Consider the following 27,355-nt stretch of genomic DNA (forward strand, 5'->3'; position numbering starts at 1 on the left):
ACACAGGCCAAGAACTAGGAGAGTCTGACCCAAACAATGCAATAACACAGGCCAAGAACTACGAGAATCCGACGCAAACACTGCAATAACACAGGCCAAGAGCGAGGAGAATCTGAGGCAAACAATGCAATAACACAGGCCAGGCACTAGGAGAAACTGATACAAACAATGCAATAACATTGGTCAGGCACTAGGAGAATCTGGCACAAACAATGCAATAACACAGGCCAGGCACTTGGAGAATCTGACGCAAACAATGCAATAACACAGACCAGGCACTAGGAGAATCTGACGCAAACAATGCAATAACACTGGTCAGGCACTAGGAGAATCCGACACAAACAATGCAATAACAAAGACCAGGCACTAGGAGAAACTGATACAAACAATGCAATAACACTGGTCAGGCACTAGGAGAATCTGATGCAAACAATGCAATAACACAGGCCAAGAACTAGGAGAATCTGACGCAAACAATGCAATAACACAGGCCAGGCACTCGGAGAAACTGATACAAACAATGCAATAACACAGGCCAGGCACTAGGAGAGTCTGAGCAAACAATGCAATAACACTGGTAAGGCACTAGGAGAATCTGACGCAAACAATGCAATAACACTGGTCAGGCACTAGGAGAAATAGATACAAACAATGCAATAACACTGGTCAGGCACTAGGAAAATATGACGCAAACAATGCAATAGCACAGGCCAAGAACTAGGAGAATCTGATGCAAACAATGCAATAACACAGGCAAAGCACTAGGAGAATCTAATGGACACAATGCAATAACACAGGCCAGGCACTAGGAGAAACTGATACAAACAATGCAATAACACTGGTCAGGCACTAGGAGAATTTGACGCAAACAATACAATAGCACAGGCCAAGAACTAGGAGAATCTGACGCAAACAATGCAATAACACAGGCCAGGCACTAGGAGAAACTGATACAAACAATGCAATAACACAGACCAGGCACTAGGAGAAACTGATACAAACAATGCAATAACATAGGCCAGGCATTAGGAGAATCTGATACAAACAATGCAATAACAAGGGCCAGGCACTAGGAGAAACTGATACAAACAATGCAATAACATAGGCCAGGCATTAGGAGAATCTGATACAAACAATCCTATTACACAGGCCAGGCACTAGGAGAAACTGATACAAACAATGCAATAACACAGCCCAGGCACTAAAAGGATGTGACGCAAATAATGTAATTTCTGGTGCAGAGGCTAGCTCTGTATATTATAGGTACAGATTTCAACCAAGTCATGGTCTCTTTACATTGTTTAAGCCAACAAGTTTTCTGCCCCACGACTGTTGGTCTTACAGACTCTATTGTGATGGGCATTAGGTGGGACGTGGCATTAGTTCACTGGGTCACAAAGGATGCCTCTGCTCAGGGCTCAAATGGGTTCTTCAGATACCAAGCACTGCAATTCTCGATCTGAGCTCTTCTGTGAAATAATGTCCGTCACACCCTCTTCCATCGCCACACGAGGTGCAACAGGCAGGTTTCTACAATAAGCCAAACTAGAGGACCTTTCTTGAATTTGCCTTTCAACCAGTCTCCAATCAGCAAGGGAGACTTTGTTCTAATTTGCATCAGTCGCCATTAAGAAAAGAGGATCTTTTTGTTTCACCTCTGCTGGCTTCCTGCTCTGATGTGGAGACAAATGGGTTGGAACAGGGTACAGGAGGCCGGATGTGTATTCCACCCCTATGCCAGACATCCAGTGAACAACAAGGGGTTCCTCGGGGAAGCTACCAGGGGCTGCTTTCTGAAGCAGGCCACGTGCACAGAGACTGACCCTCATGTAGGGACTAATCAAATGTCCTCTTCCTCTCAGACGTTCACAAGATAAACAAGGTTCTGACTCACTCAGGTTGATGCATTCAGCACCGGTGAGTCTGGAAACCTTTGGTGGGAATATAGCAAACCAGCCTAGTGTTTGTAGAAGGGAATATATGCAACGTGAATCTCCAGAAACTATCAGTTGGTAATAGTCTGTGTAACAGAAAGGCTGGATATCAGAATGAATCTAGATCTAACCGAGATTATTCATGTCCTTGTTTCCCTTCCACTGTCAGTAAAAAGCAGTGCCAGGTGCAGAGGTTACTTCTGCAAATGCCTCCTCAAAGTGAAGTAAAGTCAAAAGTAGCGCAGAGTAGCAATGCTGACCTCTGCAATCCTGATAGTGGCAGTAAAACGCAGTGCAATGTGCACAGATTTGCTTGTTTAATTAAAACCCATGGGTGTCGGTAATAAGTGGTGCAGTTTATAAATGTTCCCACATTAAATGCCTCCTCGTAGTGTGAGTAAAAAGCAGCACACAGATATTCTGTACTTTAAACACTCGAAGTATACGTAAACATCCATGCACCTTACAGATCGATAGGTACCCCTTATAATATAGTGAAAAGCAGTGCTTTGGACACAGATTTCCTCTTTTGTAAACACCCCTCATTGTGTTTCCTCTGTAAATGTCCCTGGTAGTGTAATACACAGCGGTGCACTGCACACAGCTTTCCTCCTGTTACGGCCCCTCATAGTATGGGTAAAAGCAGTGCAGTACTGACAGATTCTCTCTGTAAATGTGCCTCAAAGTGTCAGTGAACTGCAGTGCAGAGTGGACAGATCTTCTCTTTTGTAACCTCCCCTCACTCTGCTGTAAAATAGATTTCCTCTTGTGGTCCTAACACTGCTTCGAGTGCAGGGCTCAGACTTCCTCTTCTGTTAACAAGCCTCGTGATGTAGTAAAGAACAAAGCAACGCGCACAGGTCATCGCTTCTGAAAATACCACACTTAGGGGCCGCCCTTGAAGCGTTATCTGCCCCAGTGACGGGTTCCCTGGGTGGAGAGTGGGCGTTCCCACGCATCGCCCCATAGATTTTGCCGCATTCCCAGATTCACCAACACTGGCAGACCTGGGAGTGCGTCAAAATGGAAAGGTGTAACGCGGATAAATATCTTTATTTCTCCTTCTTCCTTGCTTCGATGTGTCCTGGATTCTGCAGCGCACATGAAAGAGGAAAATGCTTCAGGGGATTGCTTTTGTGCAAGAGGGTGCCCCTTTCTGCACAAAAACAATCCTGTTTGCAAGGCACGCACTCTTGCACCGAGGTGCAGGGGTGCCGGCTTTGGCGTTAGGAGCACATTGAGCGCCAGCGCAGGGAAAGACAGGACTGCGCTGTAGAGTGTTAGATGCAGCACATTCCTGCCCTTCAGTATCACGCAGTGCAGCTAGGTGACTTGCGGAGCTGCGCTGTGTGCCCCTAAGTGGAGTAGAAGGAAGTGCAGTATGGACAGATTTATCACACTGAAGAGTAAAGAGCAGTGCAGCATGCTGAAATTTTCTCCTTTTTAAACGCACCTCGGACTGTTGTAAAAAGTGATTCTGTTTGCAGACCACAGATGGGCTCTTAGCACCCTGCACAGAATAGTAAAAGGAGTCTACACAGATTTCCTCTTTTATTTTAAATACCACTCACAGTGTAATAAAAAGCAGTAGTGTGCACACCAGCTTTGCTCAAGATGCAGTGCAGTGTGCATAGATTCCCCCTTAAAAAAAAATGATGACCACAAAAACCAGCAGGGCAAGAAGGAACACCCCCTCTCGCCTCCTCCCACAACGTCCCCAGATAGATGAGCCCAGCTCAGTTGAGCTCCTGGCAGTGATTTTTCATAGTTCCCTAAGATGCAGTGCAGTGACAAAGATACCTTACAGTGTAGTAAGATAGATACAGTGTAGTGCACAAATTACTCACAGTGCAGTAAGATGCAGGACAGAGTGTAAAGATTCCTCATAGTGCAGTAAGATGCAGTGCACAGATCCCCTTTTTAACACAAATGATGCCCACAAACACACCCAGAGTTGGGAGTAATGCCCCCTAGGGACTCTCCGATAGAGGAGCACAGCCCCCCCCCCCCAGCTCAGCCCCAGGGCCCCCGGATAGAAGAGTCCAGCTCAGCCCCCAGGAGTCCCCGGATAGAAGAGCCCAGCTCAGCCCCCAGGGGTCCCCGGATAGAAGAGCCCAGCTCAGCCCCAGGGGCCCCCGGATAGAAGAGCCCAGCTCAGCCCCAGGGGCCCCGGATAGAAGAGCCCAGTTCAGCACCAGGGGCCCCGGATAGAAGAGCCCAGCTCAACCCCAGGGGCACCGGATAGAAGAGCCCAGCTCAGCCCCAGGGGCCCCCGGATAGAAGAGCCCAGCTCAGCCCGGCTCCTGCAGAGATTCCCTCCAGGATTATTCAGTCTATTTCTACAAACACAGCAGAAGGTGCTGACAATCTCCTACCTGAGCTTAGACCTGTGCAGACATGTCCGGGCTCTCTCCTCACCCTGGGGCCGGGGGGTGGGGGCGAATGGGGGGGGGACAGATCTGGGGTCCGAAGGGGGGTCTTTGAGGGTCTGAAGATGGAGGTAACTGCACAGACAGACAGAGCTCCTTCCTCCTCTGCAGCAGGCTGGAAACACAAGAAGAGGCCGGAAGTGATGTCACCGCCGCTGCTGGTGCTGTCTCTGCCGCTGCTGACCCAGAAGAGGAAACCCTTCTCACTTTCATCCAATGTGCAGCTCAGTGGTTTTCATCAGCAGAGAGGAGCTCCCTCTGGTGGCCACTGACGGAACCGCCGCCTCTAGTCAATTGAAAATTACAGTCTCTATTTCATTAAATATATGAAAATGTTGAAACTGCCAGAATTAAACTGGACAGCGTTTTTCTAATTTCCCTGTTTCTGTGGGTAATTCTTTATATTTGGTAGGGCTGTGTATATTTAAACAGCATTCCAAATGAACTTTTGCATTTCTCTGCATTGTTTATCTGCTCACTCCCTCCCTTCAAAGGTTCAATTATGAAATAAAGAAAAAAGTAGATTGCAGTCTCAATAAATTCATAAGACAGAACAATCGGGTTTGACTCTCAGAGGTTTCTCCCTCAGTGGATGGTCCCATGGCAGTGAGTGACCGGTGCCGGGTCTGAGGATGAGAGGGTATTCCAGCACTAACTAATGTCAGACTCCTACATACAGGCTCTTATTAGAGTTACCACCTTTAGTCATGTTTTAAGGTTTTACAACGGCCCGGATATTAATTTTCAATAAGACTTTGGATAAAAGTATTTGTATTGATTTTTAAAATGGCTTTTCTGTCTTTGTTTACTTTAACTATCAGTCATGATTCGTTAAGGCAGCTCTAGATCACATTTTAAAGTGATTTCTGCTTATATTTGATATTTTAAGTTTGCACTGATTAGAGGTAAACATACCAGCTTTAACTTATCTTCCTACTTTTGTACTCGCCGGATCATTAAAATACAGGCCATGCCGCTAAAAGACCGGCCAGTTGGTAACCCTCTCTCCTCTCATAAGTCACTCCTCCTCTACACATCATCAATGTGCGGGTGCAGGAGGGCTTCGTAGCACTGTCAGGCAAGTTGCATTTGTTGCCTCTGCAGTGACATCAGATCCAACACACACACTCACACATCAGAGCTTTCAAGTCTCACTCATCATGAGTGACACTCACACATTTAAAGGCTGTGCTGAAGTCTCACTCACACCTTGCTGAATCTTATAACTCAGAGAAGGGGGAGGCTAGAACTAGAATTCCATATGTGACTTTGCTCATACTTCTACTGTGTGCAGAGTAGCCGCTTAAAGTCAAAGAGGGAGATACTATTAATTCTATAGAGTTCAGCAAACCCACTGGCCTACATATTGATAACAGTATATTTTCAATATTTGTATAGTATTGTATTGTATTCCGGACTTATATAGCGCAAACCACTGCCACCCAAAGGGTATCCTGGCGCTTTGAAAGACAAACTAGCAACGGTTACAGAGATCACACTTCACTAGGAAAGAGATAAGTTTTTAAGTTTCTCTTAAAACAGAGGAATTCACTTTGGCTATTTGTTTATGTTTATGTTTATGTTTTGGCAATTTGTATCGCGCGCAATTACCCAGAGGTGTCTAAGCGCTTAAGGATTGAAAATGGACATGTAGAGCACAGTTAGTGAGTAAACAGCCAAGTTTTTAATTGCTTCCTAAAGTTAAGGAGGGTGGGACTGATTTTAATGTTGAGAGGGAGGGCATTCCATAGTCTTGCTGTGGAGATAACAATGCACCTGTCGCCCCACTTAGCTTTTTTTGTGTGCGGGACGTTAAGGAGATGTGCTGAGGCTGAGCGCAGGGTCCTAGAAGAAGCAAGTGGGCGGAAGGCATATTTGAGGAACTGCGGGATACATAATGCTTTGAACTTAGTCCGGCTTTTGATGGGTAGCCAGTGGAGCTGGCGGATGAACGGAGAGATGGAGCTGAACTTAGGGATGCCTAAGAGGATTCTTGCTGAGGCGTTCTGTATTACCTGAAGCTAGTTTAGAACTTTTTCTTGTGTGTTGAGGAGGAGGGCATTGCAGTAGTCAGTCCTAGAAAAAAAGAGGGTTGTGATTAGGGTTTTTCCCGCTGCGGTCGGGGGGTAGGGAAGGAGCTTCTTAATTTTCCTCAATGTGAAGAAGGAAGAGGATACCACAGTATTAACGTGGTGGTTGAAGAGCAATTTGTCGTCGAAGACGACCCCTAAGTTTCTGACTCTTGTTACAGGTTGAGGTGGAGGTCCCATATCACTTGGCCACCACTGTGGGGACCAACTGGGTTCTAGTTTGCTGAATGTCATGATCTCCGTTTTATGAGAGTTTAATTTTAGAGAATTAGATGCCATCCAGGAGCTGATGGCTAGCATTCCCTCTAGGAAATTGGCTGCAACTGAATCTCCATCGTGATGGACTGACAGGACCAGCTGGGTGTCATCGGCGTAAGTTTTAAGATTAATGCCTTATGACTTAATCACCCTCGCTAAGTCCAAAACATATATGTTGAATAAGGTTGGACTTAGCGAGGAACCCTGTGGTACTCCACAGGGGAGGGAAAAAATGGGAGAAGCAAATGGCCCCAATTTTACCGATTGTGTGCGATTGGCCAGGAAGGAAGCAAGAGGGTCTTTGGCCCTGTCTCTAATGCCTATTGCTGAGACACGGTCGATCAAGGTGGTATGATCGACCATGTTGAAGGCTGCAGATAGATCTAGCAATATTAGGATTGCCGCCCCGCCTTTATCCATGGTCATCCTGATCTCATCAGCAGCTTTAATGAGCGCCATCTCCGTTCCGTGTCCTTGTCTGAAACCGAATTGAGTGTCATCCAGCAAGTGGTTGGTCTCTATGAATTCGGATAATTGTCTGTTCATTATGTTTTCAAATATTTTGGAAGGGAACGGAAGACATGCAATAGGTCTGTAACTAGCTGGTAATGCGGGGTCAAGATTGGGTTTCTTTAGCAGTGGCCTAATACTGGCATTTTTCCACACAGAAGGGTAGAAACCTGTATGGAATATGGTGTTGCAAATGTTGGCAATGGCCGGGGCGATGACCTCTGGAATGAGGTTGAGAATGGAGGGAGGGCAAGGGTCCAAGGGTGAACCTGATTTAGTTGTGCAAATTAACTATGACATTTGTTCAATGGGGGCCTGACGAAATTTGAGAAAGGTAGGGGAGTGGGAGGTAGAATCGTCTAAGGAGACGTTCTTAGCAGGGCAGGAGTGAGGCGTGAAAGCAGAGAAAATGGAAGTGACTTTGTCGGAGAAGAAATTGGCCAAGGAGTCGCAGAGGGATTGGGAGGTGTCTGGAGGGGGGGTCAGGGGAATTAGAAAGATGATTGACCACCTGAAAAAGTTTTTTTGCCGAGTTGTTTGCCGAGTTGATTTGGGTGATATAATAGTTCCTTTTTTCAGAAAATATGAGTTGTTTATAGTTGGCGAGAGCATTCTTGTATGTTTGTTTATCCAGTGGGTGATAGTGCTTTCACCAATGTCTTTCGAGGTTTCGGCAGTATTGTCTTTGTAGACGAAGAGGTTCAGAGAACCAAGGGGTGGAAGGGGTTCTTCGGTTTCGAGAAGTGGACTTAGGGGGGGCCAAAGTGTTAAAGGCAGTGTCAAGGTGGGTAAGGTAATTTTTAGATGCTAGTTCCGGGTCAGACTCCGTAGTATTAAAAGAGTTTGTCAGAGTGGACATTAGAAGGGAAATGTCAATGTTTTTCCAATCTCTGGTAGTCAACACAGAGGTATGTTTAGCATAGGTCGGAGAAGGCCTTTTTGGTTTGATGTTGAAGAGGACAGCAGAGTGATCCGTCCAAGTAAGGGGAATAGCAGTGGGAGCCGTGATGTCCGGGTTGTTAGAGAATATGCCGTCAATGGTGTGGCCCGCTTTATGAGTGGGTGTAGTGACAATTTGGCGGAGTCCAGCTGCCTGGAAGTCGTTAGTAAGGAGGGATGTTTCATTATCTGTAAGGGATTCTAGATGAAAGTGGAAGTCACCTAATATCGTGTAGTGGGGGGTTCCTGCCGCGGTTTCAATGAGATTATTGAGATTTGCGAGGAAATTGGTTCGAGGACCTGGTGGTATAGTAGGGTACCGGTAAAAGACTGATTTTTGGGGAGAACAATGGAGAAGAAGAGTGATTCGCAGCCTACGTGGTTAAGGGCTATGGTTTTTATGCGGAAATGGTCTCTATGAATAATGGCTAGTCCGCCACCTTTTTTTATCATTCTGTCATGACGACTTGCACAGAAGCCGTCAGGTAAAGCGGCCCTGAAGTCCGGCCCTGAGGCATTGTCGCCCCAAGTCTCTGTGATGAAGAGTAGATCAAGGGAGTGGGCGGTGATAAACTCTAGTATCTCTATTTTGTGTTTTGGGAAGAGAGCGAGCGTTAATAAGCGCGGCTTGGAATGGTCTGGGCGGAGATTGAGGAGGGGGAGCAGTTATGCAAAAAGCGCATTTAAAAGGGCCTCCAATAGGATCTGAGCGGAGGGCATGTGGTGGACAGTGTAATACATTGGAGGGCATCCTAAAAGCTAGCAAATCCGCTGAGGTGTACGTGATCCTTGGAAGGTTAAAAGGTGGTTGAGCCTGACCAGGAGGTATGGCCCTGGGCCCGGTCCCGGCGCGGACGGGCGCAGACGGGCTTACCTCAGGCGGCGCGCCCGCTGCGCGAGACAGGAGGCATTAGCTAATATGGGAAAGCAACTAGAGAGCTGACCTTTGTGTCAGCCGGAAGTGGTGTGGGGACGCTTCCGGTTGTGGCGCCAAGTTCCCTCCACACAAACTGAACTTTCAGCGGTGGAACGGGGAACCCGCCAGGGCAATAGGTGAGTGCAGCACAGTAATGAAGTGAAAATTCAATTTAGATTAAAATAGAGTAAAATGCAATTTTTCAGTCAATTACAGTAAAAACACAAGTGCGCTTAAAATCGGCTAGGAGGCGTCTTTGATTGGCGCTGCCGTCTGTCGATAAAAGCGGGCACTGACTATCTGGAGTTAACCAAGCATGAACCTAACTCAGCATGAGCCTGAAGCAATCTCAGGGGCGAGTAATGCGAGTAGCGTGCGCTCGTATGTCAAAGAACAATCCAATTGTCTAGTGCTGCCCTTTAGTCTTATATGGGGGAGCAACTAGAGAGCTGACCTTCGTGTCAGCCGGAAGTGGTGTGGGGACGCTTCACCTTGACGACTGAACAGATTATACATTCGGTGTAATGTCCATTTGGATGTCTGTATTAATGATTTGGATGTTAGCTGTGCACTCATCATTCCTATAATTTCACTAATATCTCATCCTCTGACATTTTTTTTTTAAGTTTGAGTTTATTGAAAATGAGAGAAAACATGACCAGAAGCAGGAATGAAAAAACAATCAATATAATATTTCATAAAGTTATACAATAACGGTAAAGAATATGGAGTGGCATATAATAAATATAAATAAAGGAAACAATGAAAATATCAAAGTCATGCATATAGAGTGATAAAGTAAGCATAATAAATTACAGAAAACAGAACAAATTGAAAATAGCAGGGAAAATAGCAATAAAGGGAACATTAATAAGTATTGGTGATTTTAAAGGCAATGGGGGAAATTGAGGTGGTTTGCGTACCTCTGTAGAATTAACATCATGGGTTTTGGAGGAAGGGGCAGAGGAGGAAAGATAAGCTACTAGAGGAAGCCAAAGGTGATCTCATTTAATTGCTAAGGAAACAGGAGAAACATAATTAGTGTCTAGACGGTGGTGGAAACACGCTGCTTTCCACCATGACCTAAAAGAAACATTAGTGGCTTGTTTCCAATTAGAGGTAATGTGATGGAAAGCAATAGCTATCAAAAGATCAATGAGAGAGTAGTGTTGGTGAGAATGGGGGTGTGCAGGGGATAGAGAACCTAAAAAGATGTGAGGAATAGAAAAAGGAATCCGGAACTGAAAGATGCGTTGAATTTGAGGCCAAACTAGTTTCCAAAATCGGAGAATAGAAGGACATTCAAATAGCATGTGTTTTAAATCTGCAAGTGGACAGAAACATGACCAGCAAGTAGAGGGGGTGTCAGTGGAGAAGGTGGACAAAACAGAAGGAGTGAAAAGAGTACGGGTGTAAATAAAATATAGAGTTTGAGTTGTATTGGCAGCTCTAGAGGTCTTATGAACCTTAGACCAAATTTTTTCCCATAAGACAATTGACCATTCTAATGAGAAGTCATGTTCCCAAGCCAATTCAATTTTAGATTTGGGCCTGTCTGCAGATAATCGAGCAGAGTTATAAAGAAAGGATGCGGAGGGAGAGGAGGCAAGTGCCAGAGAAATGGGACGAAAAGCGGCAGGAATGGGGTTGGAAATCGGTAAGGAAGCAAGATAAGACGTAAGAAAGGGAAGCAGCGTGTTGTATTGAGATAGGGAGCTAGAGGCTAAGGAAAATAGAGATTGAAGATCTGGAAAAGAAATGGGAGTATGATTGTGAGAGAGAAGTTGAGAGATCCAGTGAAGGCCATGTGAGTGCCAAGATTTCCAAAAGAAAGAGCGGTTACGGATCTTGAGTTGTTTATTATGCCAGATGGGTTGATCAAAAGTGGAAGAGATAGAAGGATACGATGAGGACAAATAAGGGAGAAGGAGATTGCGAGAATGAGAGATGACAGGATTACGAAAGCAAGTCAGACAAGATGTGAAAGATAACATTTCATGAAAATCAAAAGGAGAGATAAAGGAAGACTCAATCTTTAACCAGAGAGGGGGATAAAGAGGAAGATCGGTGGAAAGCCAACGAGCTGTTGGTTTGAGAGAAAAAGCACAATGATATGCCTTGAAATCAGGGAAGCGAACTCCAGACTGAGATTTATCCTTCTTCAAAGAGGCGAGAGCAATGCTGGGTCGTTTACCATTCCACAGGAACTTTAGTAGGATAGAATCCATTTTCTTGAAATAATAATCGGGAATACGGATAGGTATCATAGAGATAGTGTATAGTAGAAGGGGCGAGAGCATAATTTTAATGGAATTCAAACGTCCCCACCAAGACAGGAAAAGTGGGTGCCAACGAGTGATGGCATCATCCAATTTCTTGGAAACATAATCAAAATTTATTTTCTGAATATCTGATAAAAGAGGAGCAAACCAAACTTCCAAATATTTAATTTTGGAGGGTTTCCACGAAAAGCCAGAAGAATCAAAAATATGTTTTTGGTAGAGAGAATTTAAAGGAAGAATTTCGCATGTGTCTACATTAAGGCGTTAGCCAGAAACAGCGGAGAAAGAAGAAACTTGTTGAAGAAAAGAGGGAAGAGAAGAGCTAGGATCCGAACAGTAAAAAAGAATATCATCTGCATAAACTGAAAGTTTAACTTGTTGAGAGTCAAAGTGGAAACCAGATATTGAATCATCCTGACGAATTTTAGTAAGAAAAGGTTCTAAAGCCAAAACAAATAATAAGGGGGAAAGAGGGCAACCTTGTTGGACGCCTCTTTGAAGGTTGAAATAATGTGAAACTACGCCGTTGACAAAAATAGACGCTTGAGGGCCAGAATAAAGTAGAGGAATAAAAGAGAGAAATTTGGGTGGAAAACCAGCCCAAGAGAGAGCGCGAAACATAAAATCCCAACAAATCCTGTCAAAGGCTTTCTCGGCGTCTAGTGAAATAGCAGCTAGGGGAAGATCAAGAGAGGGGGCTTTACTGAGAATATCAAAGAAGACTCAGGAATTGTCAGAGGACAAGCGTCCCTTAACGAAACCAGACTGCTCAGGACCAAATAAGTCGGGTAGGAAAGGGTCCATGCGAAGAGATAAAATCTTTGCTAACATTTTATAGTCGGTGTTGACTAAAGAGATGGGCCTGTAATTCTTACGGAGAGAATGATCCTTATCCTCCTTAGGAATTAGGCATATTAAGGCTTTTTGAAAAGAACCACTTGAAAGGCCAGAGACAAGAAAATATTGAAATAACGATAAAGGTTTTGCTAGAAGGAGAGAGGCAAAGTGATTTAAAATTCAATGGTAAACCCATCTGGGCCGGGGGGCTTTACCATGGTGCAATTTTGAGACAGCATGGGAGATTTCCGATAATGAGATGTCAGCATTTAAAGATCCAAAATCTACATGGGATGAAGGAGGAGGAGGGATAGATTGGAAATAAGAAAGTAGGTCGGCTGAGTCAGGAACTGATTCTGGGGTGTAAAGAGTTTTGTAGAAGGTCACAATTCATTAAGAATATCCTTATCCTTAAGTAAAGAGTCACCAGCATATGTTTTGATCATTTCAATTTTTGTTCTTTCCTTCCGAATGTTTAGATAGTTAGCAAGTAACTTCCCCATTTTATTTTGGCCACCGTAATATCGTGAATTACACTTCAGTAGTAAATTGGAAGCAGCATCAGTGGTAAATTTATTAAAGGAAATTTTGGCATCGATAATATCTTTAAGGGAGGATTCAGAATTCAAGGAGTGGTAGGTAAGCTCTAAGTGTTTGATATGAGAGAGTAATTGAGCAGACTTAGCTTCGTTGAGTTTTTTCTTTTGCGAAACAAAATTAATTATAAAACCTCTAGAGGCTGCCTTAAATGAGTCCCAAACCATGACATAAGAGGAATCGGGGGAATGATTAAGTAAAAAGAACTCAGAGGTGAACTTAGTAAATTCTGTGTAAAAAGTGGGGTCAAGGAGTAAGGAGTTGTTGAATCTCCATCTACCGGAGTGTGGGGAGAATGGAATGAGGTCAATATCAACAAGTACAGGAGCATGATCTGATATCAAGATGGAGCCAATATCAGAGTGAATGGCGTGTTGAGTCAAGGCTTTGCTAAGAAACATGTAATCAATTCGGGATTGAGAATTATGAGAAGGGGATTAAGAACTGTACTCCCTACCATCGGGGGTTGCACAACCTCCATATGTCTACTAATGCATTATTTTGAATAGTTTTGGTGAATTGGGCGTGCATCCTAGAAGGTGAGAATTTAACTTTGGAATGACGGTCAAGGATAGGGTCAACAATTTGATTGCAATCACCACCAAAAATAATATAATCATCTGTCAAAGTAGACAATTTATCTGAGATAGAAGGCCAAAAAGGCTTGTCAACGCCCGTAGGAGCATAAACATTAAAAAACACAATGGGAATGTTATCAATAAGTACTTTAAAAAATATCCAACGACCATTAGTGTCACATTCTTGAGAAATCACAGAGACATATAACTTTTTATGAAATAAAATCAGAACACCATTTTTCTTATCATTAGTAGGAGAAAAGAAAACATGTCCTACCCAACTACGTTTAACTTTGAAAGCCTCAGCCTCTGAGAGATGGGATTCCTGAATGAGAGCAACGTCTGCTTTAAGTCTGGCAAGATGTGATAATACCCGTTGCCTTTTAATCAGATTATTCAATCCCTTAACATTCCAGGTAACAACACGGAATTAAAAAACTGTGAGGAAGTATAGAGCAATAGCATGCTTACTGAAACTATAGAAAATGAGAAGTAGAAAATGAAAAAGAGTAGAAAAGAGAAAAAGTTAGGAACCAAAGAGAAGAGGAGAAGGTAAAGAGAAAGAAAAGAGGAAAAGGTTAGGAAAGGAGAAGAGAGAAAGGATAAAGAGATAAAGAGATAAAGAAGAAAAGGGCAAAGAACGTAAAGACAGTACATGTCCATAACAGACGACTGAGGAACATACTTATGGGTACAAACGAGGAGGAGAGGTGGATGACGGCATCAAAAGACGACGACGATAACAGCAAGGGCAACAACCTAACCTCCGCTATTATGGTGGCGTAAAGACAGTAGACAGAACCAGTGGGGATATGATGATTGAGGGGGAATCTGTGAGAGGTAGAAATATATAGCAATGAGAAAGATCATCAAGGACAAACCTTAAGATAAAGTAAGAGTACACATAGGGTAGTAATAAAGGGTAGAACACGCGGTTAGAAATAGACAACAAAAAATAAAAATGGGGTACACAAGACTATAGAAGTATCAGGATCAATCAGGTTTTATTGGAAGTGTCCATAACATCCGCTCCATGACAATGTAGAAATTCCTGTAGTACTGAAGGATCCTCAAATGTAGTAGTTTTTTCCTTGTAGGTGACTTTGAAAAGGCGGCATGGGTGAAGGAGACCATATCTGGCATTAAGTGCTCTCAACTGTGGACGCATATCAAGAAATTTCTTCCGGCTGTCAGCAGTAACCTTAGCAACATCTTGCGACAGATAGAGACGATTACCCTCCCAAACAATTTGTTTCTTGATCTTAGCGGCTGAAAGAACCTGTAGGAGATCAGTGTACCGTAAAAACAGCATGATGACGCCTCGAGGCTTGGAGGAGACTTTGGGACCCAGCAGATGTGCTCTCTGTATATTGATGGAAGATAAGGCAGGTGCGTCTAAAATGTTTGGAAGGAAGGATTGGAAGAAGGTGGTAGGATTAGATCCTTCTGAAAGTTCAGGAAGACCATGAAGATGTAGGTTGTTTCTACGATTCCTGTTTTTCAAATCCTCTGTCTGTCTTTTGAGCTGGAGAATTTCAGAGTCTAGAGAAGAAATCCGGGAGCAGGAGATTCTGTGGATTGCTCAAGAATTAAGACACAAGAGTCCAATGACGACCATTTGTCGTGCATGACTTGTAAAGTTTTAGTTGTCGTCTCCATAAAAGGTCTAAGAGCTCGTAGCTCCTCTAGAATAAGATCTATAGAGGAAGATGTATGATCAGGAGAGGGAGGGTCTTTCTTGAGGTGCTTAGAGGTTGCTGAATCTGTCGATAGCAGTATTGTGAGACTTAGAAATAGCACCTGAATTAATCTCAGATTTAGACATTCCGCCCTCTTCCATTTCCTGTGACTGAGAGTCAGAGTCTGAGTGAGTAGGTACTTTGGCAATTGAAGAGAGTTTCAGGTTACGAAGTTTCCCTGTATAGGAGTAACAGAGAGCTGATATTGGGCAAGGCGTTGGTCACCAAGAGTTAGAACCAGTGAAAGAAAGTCACCAGAAAAGTCATTTGATTAGTGTTGAGGTCATGAAACAATTAAAGGCACAGGCAGAGTGTCTGAGGGAAAAAAACCTCAGCTGAGAGAAAAGAAAAACAGCCACAAAATTTGGGAATGATGTGATATCATAGCGCTCATGTGAAGAATGCGCTCCACTGAGGAGAGAAAAGGAGGGAGAGTGGCGGCTGAAATGTGGAGAAAATGGAAAGCAGCTGCCAACAGTAGAAATGCAGCAAAACACTGGTACACATGAGATCGTTGGCTCACCTCACAATGAAGACAGAGAATGAGCGACTAGCAGTCCAAAAATTGAAGCACAGAAATGAGCAGACAGAGCCCAGAGGATCAAGTGCAGAAACGCTGTGGTGTCATTTAAAATGGCGGATGGGAGCCAGAGATCCGTGGCATAATCGACAAGAGCACCAAGAAAGCTGCAAAAGCAATTACAAGTCAGGGGGAGTTGGGCTCACCTCATTTCAGGAGTAGAAATGTAGCGGTGCAACAATTCAGAGAATGAGCCAGTTGGAAGGAAGTTGCAGCGTCCTAAAGCGCAATTCGCGCTTCGCAACAAACAAAATGGCGGCTGGGACTCGAGAAAACGAGTCGTGGCCGAAAATTGATTTAAAAAAAAGCAGTAGAGAGCATCTAATATGAGGGCGCTAGGCTCACCTCATGTCCAACAGCAAGCGGCAGCGTTACCGAGTCGAAAACTGCCTGGTGAGATGAGAAAAGGCGTGGAGGAGTGGAGGTCGGGAGAGGAGCTACGCCGCCATCTCGGGCGACGCCGAAGCCACGCCCCATCCTCTGACATTATTAACGTCAAATGTTAGGTGACATCACTTCCTGTAGGGTCATCAATAGTCTACTTCGGTTTAGCTCCTATGAACTTCAAAGCTCTGTGAAGCGCATACATGAGCACTCAGCTGGAATGCAGTATTTGAATGCCTGATGGCTATTGGATAATACTCTTGTGAAACATCTGTGGGATAATATCATAGATTATTTTGACATTATTGCGGGCTCTATCTCCTCAGAAGTTAAAGTTTGGGAAGCATTCAAGGTAGTGCCTAGAGGATATACCATGGCTCAGATTAGGTCTAAGCTTAAAAATGGGAAATGGGACTGTTAGAGCTGGCAGCCTTGGCATGGGTCTCCATTCCATTTTTAGTTGTTGCCTCCTGTGTTTTAATGTGTGTTGGATTTCATTTTTGCTGATCTGGATGCTGGGTACTTTGCCACTGCTGTTCAGAGCCAAAGGGCAAGTGCTCCTTCTGTAAATTATTATCATGGATTAGTGTTTCCATATTTGGTTTACTGTTAAGTCCCTAGTACAGTGCACTGTGTGTGCCCAGGGCCTGTAAACCAAATGCTGATAGTGGGCTTGCAGCACTGATTGTGCTACCCACACATGCAGCCTTGCAAAAGGGTCTCAGGCCTGCCATTGCAGTGGCTGTGTGCAGTTTAGTACTGCCATGTCGACCTGGCAGGTGCACCCACTTGCCAGGCCCTAACCTTTCCTCTTCTTACATGTGAGTCACCCCTAAGGTAGGCCCAAGGTACCCCTGTGGGCAGAGTGCAGTGTATGTGAAAGGGAGGACATGACCTGATGTGTGTGGCATGTTCGGATGGTGAAATACTGCCAATTTTGTTTTTCACTATTCAAATGCTATCTGTCCTATAGGATAGAATGGGGAGTTTACTTATAACACTCTATAAGTATAACCACCCATGGAAACAAGATTGGAAAATAGAGTTTGGTATGCCTGTACTCAGAATAAAGAGATGCATCTTTTAGTAAGAATGCTTTTTATATACTGGGTTTGAAAATATCACTTTTAGAAAGTGGATATTTTCTTGCTTAGCTATCCAGTGTGCCGCTGCTATGTTTGTGTATTGACTGTCTGGCTTTGGAGTGACAGTGGCTAGGGATGTGTATTCTGTTTAGACAGCCACTTGGAGGGGTGGGGGGGTGAGGCGTGTCCTGCCTTTCCAGGGTGAGTCAGGGCTAGGCTGAATAGACCTGGGCTCCATTCAGAGTAAAGGGAGGAGATTCCTTTCACATCTAAATGGGCCTGGTCTGCCTTGGACGATGCTGTCTCTACCTCCTGCCAAGAAGCTGAACCAGAGAGGACAGGACTGGTTTGGGCTGGGCAAAGAGTTTCTTTGCCACAAGAGAACAAGGGATTTTGTGTTATAAGAAGTGGGGCCCATATCCCAGACTTTTAGATCATTTCTGGAACTCAAGAGGAACCTCTGCCAAGGAGAAGAGCTGAGAATACTGAGGGAGAAGTACTGCCCCTTTACTGCGAGCTGTCTGGGGGAGGTCTGCAGTAGCAGTTTCTGCCAAGGCGAGGATAAAGACTTTGCTGTGTGCTGTGTCTTCTGCTTGAGGAAGATCTCCAAGCGCTTGAAGCAGAGCTTGCCTCCTGTTTTGAAGTCTCAGGGATACAAAGATTTCACCACCAGCTCCCCTGAACTTCCTTGCTGGGAGTTCTGAACTGCCAAGAGGAACCTGTGGCTGTATTAGGCCTCTGGAGGTAGTTTTGCCGATGGGAGCTGGAAAAGTAATGAAACTTCAAGAAATGTGACGCATCCGCACCTGTTTCCGATGCATCTCTAAAGAAACCAACAGAGCGTCTGCCAACGACTTGAGAAAGCACCGCACACCGAACTCCATGCACCGATCTCTGAAATCAGAGATAACCACACCGATTCCGATGCAGGCCCTGCTGGTTGCCTGCCCAAACCAAAGCATAATGGGACCGCGGCTGAAGAAAGCAACGCAGTGTTGTTGCCGCTGCCACAGCGAGAACTGATGCATCCCCGATCCTCGGGCATCGCATCTGGTCGCCACGCCTGCAATAATGCTGGGGCAGCACAGTAAGAAATTGATGCATCACCTCCCCTTCAGTAAGGAACCAACGCATCATCGCCCCTGCTTGGCAGTAAGGCAGCAGCGCATCACCTCCCCTGGAGTAAGAAACCAACTCATCACCTTCCCTGGGCATAAGGAACCGACGCTTCACCTTACCTGTAATAGTTTTTTTTTGTGCACGTGAAGCACCAAAAGTACTTTATGTGAAGAGTGTTGCATCTGCATTTGCTTTGATCTTTTTCTATCTTTTGAAAGTCATATTTTTATTACTGTATTGTGGATTTGTGTTATTTAGGTCTTGTTTGGTTTCGATAAAGATTACTTATTTTTCTAAACTGGTGTGGTGTCCATTTGTAGTATTTTCACTGTATTACTGTATGTGTGCACAAATGCTTTACACACTGACTCTGAGATAAGCCTGTCTGCTCATGCCAAACGACCAAGGGGGTGAGCAGGAATTATTTTAGAGGTTTATCCCCCTTACCCTGACCAGGAAGAAGGGTTCCTACTTGGACTAAGGTGCAAACCATTGCCAACTAGAGACCCCCATTTCTAAGAGGGAGATTACTCACCTAGACCAGATTAGTCCGCTAGGAAAGAGGAAGGTGAATGCACATCATACCGGCACCGCTCAACTGCTTCAACATCCAAGAACCACACAAACTAGAAAATACACATTTTTGGATGGACAGGTTAGTTATATTCACAAAGCAGAATATATGAACACCGCTCCTTAGATTGCCTGCTCTCTCTGCGCTGCTCGATACCGCTCCTTGGATTCCCTACTCCCTCTACGCTTCTCAATGCCACTTTTTGAATTTCCCACTTCCTCTGCGCTGCTCGATGCCGCTCCTTGGATTCCCTACTCCCTCTGCGCTGCTCGATGCCGCTCCTTGGATTCCCTACTCACTCTACGCTTCTCAATGCCACTTTTTGAATTTCCAACTCCCTCTGCGCTGCTTGATGCTGCTCCTTGGATTCCCTACTCCATCTGCGCTGCTCGATGCCGCTCCTTGGATTCCCTACTCCCTCTACGCTTCTCCATGTCACTTTTTGAATTTCCCACTCCCTCTGCGCTGCTCGATGCCGCTCCTTGGATTCCCTGCTCCCTAAGTGCTACTTGATGCCGCTCCTTGAAAATCTACTCCCTCTGCACTGTTTGATGCAGCTCCTTTGATTCCGTGCAACCTCTGCGCACTTGATGCAGCACCTTGGATTCCCTACTCCCTCTACGCTTCTCGATGCCACTTTTTGAATTTCCCACTCCCTCTGCGCTGCTCGATGCCCCTCCTTGGATTCCCTACTCTCTCTGTGCTGCTCGATGCCGCTCCTTGGATTCCCTACTCCCTCTGCGCTGCTCGATGCCGCTCCTTGGATTCCCTACTCCCTCTACGCTTCTCAATGCCACTTTTTGAATTTCCCACTCCCTCTGCGCTGCTCGATGCCGCTCCTTGGATTCCCTACTCCCTCTGCGCTGCTCGATGCCGCTCCTTGGATTCCCTACTCCCTCTGCACTGCACGATGCCGCTCCTTGGATTCCCTACTCCCTCTGCGCTGCTCGATGCCGCTCCTTGGATTCCCTACTCCCTCTACGCTTCTGAATGCCACTTTTTGAATTTCCCACTCCCTCTGCGCTGCTCGATGCCGCTCCTTGGATTCCCTACTCCCTTTGCGCTGCTCAATGCCGCTCCTTGGATTCCCTGCTCCCTAAGTGCTACTTGATGCCGCTCCTTGAAAACCTACTCCCTCTGCACTGTTTGATGCAGTTCCTTTGATTCTGTGCACCCTCTGCGCACCTGATGCGGCACCTTGGATTCCCTACTCCCTCTACGCTTCTCATTGACACTTTTTGGATTTCCCACTCCCTCTGCACTACTCGATGCTGCTCCTTTACTACTCCTTCAATTCACCTCTACTTCTGTAACCCTTTGTAAAGCTAAAATCACTGCCTGGCTTAAATCATCGCAAGGAATGAAGGACTATTGATTGCAATGGACTGAAACCAAGCCAGTTCAGCTCACCAGTGACCTGGCCAGAGCCAAACCAAGAAAATGTCAGTGGCTTAGAGCAAAGGCCCCAGTGAGCTCCCTGTGACACAGAACTTGAGAGCAATGCATGTTTGCAACGTACAACCCTCACGTGAGGTCTCCTGACCTCTAAGTGAGTTTCTGTTAAACTGGGCTAGAAAACTTAAATCAATCAAAGAAGAATAAACACAGGCACTGGTTTATGGAGAATATTTTTTGCACTTATAACCCTAACACAAGTAAAAAACACACATCAGTGACGATTAAAACAAATATGTTAGCAAGGAAGGGTGGAGGATACCGCCCTTTATGGGTGTGAGCACATTTCCAATGACTTCTTTCGTCTATTCAAATTATTCTCTTTAAATCAACAGTTCCACACTTTCTCATGTTTTTTAAGGAGTATTATTTATTTCATAATTCCTTCTTCTTCTTTAATCATTTACATATGTGACCCTTCCTCGGGGGTCTATAAGCAGAAAGAAAAGGAAACTTAGGCTATCCTTATATACAGTGTAAGCTCTAACAGTTCCAAAAAATAAATGCATGATTCAGATATATTGGTTACACAATCTATGATGAACTATATGTTTGTTGCCACATTCTTTATAAATAGCTGTACAATCATAATAGCCAAACTGCTGCCAATGTTTCGATGAATACTATGGTGGGTAGGTCACTGCTACGTTAGCAGTGCATGAAGCAGGATACATTGAAATAAATTTTGCTTTGTCTGATTCTGCCTTTAACCATAATAACGGACCATAATAATTATATTTCATGCCAAACTTAATAAGCTGATACGATACGCGTTCACTTACGATTGTGGATGGTGAAGAAAGTCTCGATAGATTCAAAATCGGTTGTCGCCTCAATAGCCAATCAAATCATTAAGGGATTCTAGTGTGTTGGGCTATTTGAACTAACTTGTACCATTGTTTGCCGCTTTGTCACGTGATCGCGGCTTCGGGGAGTCGCGTTAATTTACAGTTTTAAAGCATTTAATGCTTCGCAGAACTTGGCATTCTAGTTGCAGAACACTCTCCTGAGGCGGAAAGCCGGGAGACGTAAAGCTGAATTTTAAACTTGTGGTAATTGTGTACTTTTAAAAATCGTTGTTTCCCCAGCTAATGCTTGTAGAACAAACACCCCGCCCAGCCGACTAAACGCTGACGTGGCCGAGTGTTGCCATAGCGACGCCGCCTTCCCTCAGAAGCGGTCACACCCACCCACGCTGACCACGCCCCCCCTGCCACGACACCACCTCTGCAGCATAAATTATGCTCCAGATCTGGAAGCGCAGCGGACGAGCGCAGCGGGCACGACGAATGCGCGCCAAAGGCGCGCATAATGCAAGCTCGTCTGCGCTCGTCCGCGCCGAGGACGGGCCCAGGGCCACTCCCCCTGTTCCACCGCTCCCTTGTCCTACACAAAACTCGTTGGTACAGACCTACACCTCCGCCCAACTCTTAAGCATTAGACCTGTAGCAGAGGCGCCTCACGCCTTACCACATTTTAACTACACAAATTCTAGCATAGGCCCACTTCATTGTCCCACATGCACCGAGGACATTTCTACCCCTCCCACAACCTCCTCCCGTCAAGTGACAGCAGCACTTATAAACGTACGGTCTCTTCCTAAACACAAAATTGAAATTGCTGAATTTATTGACTCACACAAATTGGACCTACTATTCGTCACCGAAACATGGGGGGACGACTCCTCCGGTCTAGATTTCAGAGCTGCTACTCCAACCAATTACTGTGTCTGTAAACTAGATAGACCTAAAAGAAAGGGTGGAGGTATAGCTATTATTTATAAAGATCACTTCAAAGTAACAACAACTGAGTCAAACTACTCCGAGTGCGAGGCTTTGTTCTTCACTATAGGCCTTTCCGGTAGAACGTCATTTAAAGGTATGCTAATCTACCGCCACCCCCCGGGTCCAGATCTAAATTCCTCTCAAACGTGGATAACCTAATCAAGGCTTCAGTGGGATCCCCACACTTCACCATTTTGGGTGACTTCAACTTTCATCTCGAAGCCACTGATGACCCTGATACATCAATGCTAATCAACGATCTAGCTGCTGCTGGTCTCCTGCAAATTGTTAAAGAACCCACCCATAAGGCGGGACACACCTTAGATGGACTATTTACTAACCACCCAAATATATCCATCTCTAGGGTGACCCCCCCTAGTTTGGACGGATCATGCAGCCGTATGCTTCTCCATCATAACTAACTCGAGCACTTCCCCCTCAACATCTCCTTCCCCTATCACCTTCCGAGATTGGAAAAATATCAATCTTGACCATCTTACGGAGATGATGCGGGACAGTATCATTCCAAATGAGCAGGATCCCACAACAGCATCTGCCAACTACTTGAGCAACTTAAACACAGCCTGTAACAAGTTAGCGCCTATCAAAACTTCACACCGGAGTAGAAAACTCCCTTCAGCCCCTTGGTTCACTGAACCACTTCGATTGCAGAGACAATACTGCAGTCCCCCTGATAAAATGACATATAAGAATGCTCTCTCCAAATATAAAAAACTCATAACAACGGAGAAAACGATCTATTACACCAATCAAATTAATCAGGCCAAAAATTCGGCAGGGAAATTATTTCAGGTGGTCACTCACCTATCTAATCCCCTTGCCCTGCGCTCAGAAGGATCACAATCCCTATCGGACTCTCTGGCCAAATTCTTTGAAGACAAAGTCAGAGCAATCTTTACCACTTTTTCCCCTTCTCCTCCTTCCCCATCCACTTCGACTCCCCCCTCCATTAACGCTCCAGCCTTCCTAGCTTTTGAAACTACTACGCAGGAACATATCCATATTAAGCCACTTCTAAAGAAACCTACCCTAGACCCTCTTCTTCCTGCCAGTTATAGACCCATCGCATGTCTCCCGTTCCCTGCTAAAATTTTCAAAAAAATTATGAACACACAACTTTCGACCTACATACATGACAACAACTTACTTGACGACACCCAATTTGGGTTCAGACAAGGTCACGGAACAGAGACAGCGCTCCTAAAAGCAGCAGATGAGATAAGGACCACAATGGATAACGGAGGTTCTGCAATACTAATACTTTTAGATCTCTCCGCAGCTTTCGACATGGTCGATCATGTCACTTTGATCGACCGTATCGCGGCCTTAGGAATAAAAAACAAAACCAAAGACCTCCTCGCCTCATTTTTGGCCAACCGCCCTCAGACAGTGAAGATGGGCAAATACATCTCCCAGACCTTCACTCTGCCTTGCGGAGTACCACAGGGCTCCTCGCTGAGTCCGACACTTTTCAACATTTATGTCTCGGACTTAGCGAGGGTTATAAAATCTTATGGAATTGCCCTCACTACTTACGCAGACGACACCCAACTGGTGCTATCTGTATACAACGATGGCATCTCGGTGGCAGCCAACTTCCAAGAAGGAATGAGGGCAATAAGCTCCTGGATGTCATCTAACTGTCTCAAATTAAATTCTCATAAGACAGAGGTGATGACATTCGGGAGGCTGCAACCTACATGGTCCCCCCAATGGTGGCCACCTCAGATGGGACAACCTCCCGAACCAGTGACCAAAGTACGCAACCTAGGAGACATATTTGACAATAAAATGTCCTTCCAACAGCATGCCAATTTGGTGGTCTCCTCATCCTTTTACATTTTAAAAAGGATTAAAAAGCTAACCCCATACCTACCTCCGTCTGCAGGCAAAACCCTAATCAGCACATTAGTCTTCTCAAAAACAGACTACTGCAATGCCCTTCTATTAATTGCTCAACAAAAGGTCCTCAACAAACTGCAGACGGTGCAAAATGTGGCGGCCAGGACTCTGCTAACTATCCCTAAATTCATATCTATCTCTCCTTACATCCGACAGCTACACTGGCTGCCAGTGAGGAGTCGGATTAAATTCAAGGCTTTATGCATAGCCTATAAAGCTATCCATAACCAAGGCCCACTATTCCTAAAACAAGCCTTCTGCCCGCTTGAGCACTCAAGAACATTACGCTCATCATCAGGCCATTTACTAAGGGTCCCACGCATAAGAAGAGCAAATTGGGGTGACAAACGTTTCTCCATCGCGACAGCCAAACTTTGGAACACGCTGCCTCTCCACATCAAAAGTGCTCCGACACTCCTCAATTTCAGAAAAAAACTCAAAACCTGGTTGTTCTCAGCATAAACCTCTTCCTCCATAAATGAGAGCTCTGCTACGTTAGCGCCGAGACACCCTCGGGTATTTGCGCGCTCTAAAAATCGCACAAAATAAATAAATAAATAAATAAAACCAGTCATATAGTCTGTTTTACTGTTTTAGATGTTTTAAAAATAAACTATATTGCGAATTTCCAAATATGATCGAAATATAGTTGAGAATAAAAATAACTCAAACTGTAAGATAAAAATATTGGTTGGTTTACTAGTCATACTAGGTGTTACGGAAATATTACAACAACGGCTGCACTATTACAGCTACTTAGATCTCCTTGATTAAATCCTGACATAGGATTATGGCAGAATATGTCGGCCATGTTGGATGAGGCTGACTGTATTGTCCTGATCTACCTGTTTATAAGTGTAGCAACATAGTATATGTCTTGACGTAAATATGTACATCAGATAGGAGTGTGTGTATCTCATTATATATATAATACAGTTTCTTTGTGGCATATGATTACAGTTATATTGTGGCTTAGTGCAGGAGCATAAAAACAATCTTAGGTATATTTACAAAAAACATGATAATTCAGTTCTGTCATTTAATCCATGTGGGTAAAGACTCCCCATTTTGCGAATCCAGTAGTATTCTGCTTAGTCTTTTTTTCTGTTGATCCATGTCCTTTTGTGGTTTAATGACTTCCAGTATCGTAAACCTGAGTTGTGTAATGTTATGTCCAGCTTCAGTCCAATGGGTGTCCACTGTAGATTTGTGATTTTTTTGGCGGATATTACTTTTGTGCTCAATAATTCTTATTTTTATTTTTATTTCCGTTTGTCCTACATAAAGTTTTCCACATGGACATTTTATTCCATAGATGACGTTCTTGGTGTCAAATGTGCTGGAGTGCAAAAGGGGGATTTTTTTCCCCGTCATTGGATGGGTGAATATTTAGCCGGGTATGACATTGTTACAGTGTATGCAATTTTCGCATTTTTGCATACCTTTGTGTGTCTCATTCTGATTCTTCTCTTTTTGATTCTTGAGTAATTCCTTTATGTTCTTTGGTCACAATTAATTTGACAGAAAAGAATAACTTCTCGTTTAGAAGACGTTCCTACCACCATCAACAACCAAATCCAAAAATATTTGAAACGCGGATACCCAAGATCATTATTAGAAGAATCCAAAATGAAAGTTATGAATATGAATAGAGAATCTCTACTGAAAAATCAGTGAGTGGTGGCCTCGCCACAAAGCCTGCAGTGAATGACTGCCTCTCCATACAGCCCACAGTGAGTGGCTGTCTCTCCACACAGCCCACCATGAGTGCCTGCTTCTCCAAACATCCCCCAATGAGTGACTGCCTCTCCATACAGCCCACAGTGAGTGGCTGCTTCTCCAAACAGCCCACAGTGAGTGACTGCCTCACCACAAAGCCCACAGTGAGTAGCGGCCTCTCCACAAAGCCCACAGTGAGTGACTGCCTCTCCACAAAGCATACAGTGAGTGACTGCCTCTCCACACAGCCCACAGTGAATGGTGGCCATTCCACAAAGCCCACAGTGAGTGGTGGCCTCTCCAAAAAATGCACAGTGAGTGACTGCATCTCCACACAGCCCACAGTGATGGCCACTCCACAAAGCCCACAGTGAGTGACTGCCTCTCCACAAAGCATACAGTGAGTGACTGCCTCTCCACATAGCCCACAGTGAGAGGTGGCCTCTCCACAAAGCCCACAGTAAGTGACTGCCTCTCCACATAGCGCACAGTGAGTGGTGGGCTCTCCACAAAGCCCAGAGTGAGTGACTGCCTCTACGCAAAGCATACACTGAGTGACTGCCTCTCCACACAGCCCTTAGTGAGTGGGGGCCTCTCCACAAAGCCCACAGTGAGTGACTGCCTTTCCACAAAGCATACAGTGTGTGGCGGCCTCTCCACACAGCACACAGTGAGTGGCGGCCTCTCCATGCAGCCCACAGTGAGTGGCAGCCGCTCCATACAGCCCACAGTGAGTGGCAGCCTCTCCATAAAGCCCACAGTGAGTGACTCCCTCTCCACAAAGCATACAGTGAGTGATTGCCTCTCCACAAAGCCCACAGTGAGTGGCGGCCTCTCCACAAAGCCCACAGTGAGTGACTGCTTCTCCACAAAGCCCACAGTGAGTGACTGCCTCTCCACAAAGCATACAGTGATTCACTGCCTCTCCACACAGCCCACATCGAGTGGTGGCCTCTCCACGAAGCCCACAGTGAGTTACTGCCTCTCCATACAGCCCACAGTGAGTGGCGGCCTCTCCATACAGCCCACAGTGAGCGTCGGCCTCTCCATACAGCCCACAGTGAGTGGTGGCCTCTCCATACAGCCCCCACAGTGAGTGACTGTCTCTCCACACAGCCCACCGCGAGTGCCTGATTCCCCACACAGCCCCCAATGAGTGACTGTCTCTCCACACAGCCCACTGTGAGTGGAGGCCTCTCCCAAAGCCCACAGTGAGTGACTGCCTCTCCACAAAGCCCACCGTGAGTGAGTACCTCTCCATATAGCCAACAGGGAGTGGCGGCCTCTCCATACAGCCCACAGTGAGTGGCGGCCTCTCCATAGAGCCCACAGTGAGTGGCGGCCTCTCCACACAGCCCACAGTGAGTGGCTGCCCCTTCACACAGCACACAGTGAGTGGCTGCCTCTCCATACAGCCCCCAATGAGTGACTGTCTCTCCACACAGCCCACAGTCATTGGCGGCCTCTCCATACAGCCCACAGTGAGTGACTGCCTCTCCATATAGCCCACAGGGAGTGGCGGCCTCTCCAAAGAGCCCACAGTGACTGGCGGCCTCTCCACACAGCCCACAGTGAGTGGCTGCCCCTCCACACTGCACACAGTGAGGGGCTGCCTCTCCATAC

Source organism: Lissotriton vulgaris, chromosome 1_1 (assembly GCF_964263255.1).
Source record: "Lissotriton vulgaris chromosome 1_1, aLisVul1.2, whole genome shotgun sequence".
Lineage (NCBI taxonomy): Eukaryota > Metazoa > Chordata > Amphibia > Caudata > Salamandridae > Lissotriton > Lissotriton vulgaris.